Consider the following 1398-nt stretch of genomic DNA (forward strand, 5'->3'; position numbering starts at 1 on the left):
GTGTTGTTTTATAACCTTCTGTTTTCCACTTAATATAATGCGACTGTCTTTCCATATCAATGGATATACATATGTATGGTTGTTTAGAGTATTCTATTCATAGGTTTCACTAATGTTGGGCATCTCACTGCTTTTGAAATTCTAAACAGAGGTTGCATATAGAATAGACTTCAAAAAAGTAGAATGACTGGGTCAGAGTTGAAATAAGAAGATCGTAACCTCCATGAGGCAGGGGGGTCCCCAAAACCTAGAGCCTGCTACTTGCTAAGTACTTAAATACTGATAATCTCTGTGCTCCAGCAGTCAACATTCCAAATGGAGAGAAAGACATGTAAATAAATAATCTGCCCATGGTTGTGGTCTAATATTAGGTATAACATGTGCATGCATGCACAAACTGATACATTTACTCACTTGCACAAAGATTTGAAAAATCATGTACATCTTTTCATTTTAACTAGTAGAAAGATGTATTTCACTTTATCCAGCAAAAAGGCATTGTAACAACCATATATAAGAAAATTCTCTTAAGATTCAATAAGTATAATGGAAACCAGCCAGGGCTGCTAAAAGAATACATATTTATAGACAGGTATGTGTGTATATCTATGGTGTGTGTTGGGGGTCAGGGGACTCATTTTTCACAGATACCAAATATGCACCACTATGAATAGCTACTTTAAAGGCTGAAAGAGATCAGAGAGAGATGCTGAAAAAGAAGAAAACCCCAAACAAAAATGTTGGCTTTTAAACAAACACTGTCAGCTGTTCTTCCTGGCAAACAGGAAGAACAGATCGAGAGGGCAGGCTTCTAATGGGCATTGAAAAGAACAACCAACTTCTTTATCCAGATCAGCTGCCATCTACCGGGAGAATAACATTAATGGCCACATGAAGAAGACCAAATGTGGCAGCCAAGTCCTGAAAACAGACACCAACTTAAGGGGAGGGGAATATGAAGATATCTAAAGTTCATTAGCTTCTTTAAGCAAATGGTTCTCTGGAGAAAACAGGCTTTCAGTTCCAGGACTAGGAAGAGCTGAATCACCAGAGGACATGTATCACTGAACCTTTATCTTCTGGCACAGCCACATCAAAGGGGAGAAAACGATGAAGAAATAAGGAAACATAAGACAACTAGACTGAAAGTTCCCAGAGGCCAGAGACCATGGCTTCTTCATCTTAGTTGTCTCCACAATACTGCAAAATCTAGTATGTACAGTACTCAAAGAACTGTTAATTACAAGAAATTTAAGTCACCATAAAAAAAAACCAGAAGAGCACTTTGGTTTTCCTTTGGTTAAAAATGAAAGAATCCATACCTAATGCAGAAGGAGAGACCATACATAATACCCTGAGGTGTTTGTGTCTACTGAGCTTAGAGACAGAAGTTCCAGA

This window comes from Galeopterus variegatus, unplaced genomic scaffold (assembly GCF_000696425.1).
Source record: "Galeopterus variegatus unplaced genomic scaffold, G_variegatus-3.0.2 Scaffold2782, whole genome shotgun sequence".
In the NCBI taxonomy this organism is placed as follows: Eukaryota; Metazoa; Chordata; class Mammalia; order Dermoptera; family Cynocephalidae; genus Galeopterus; species Galeopterus variegatus.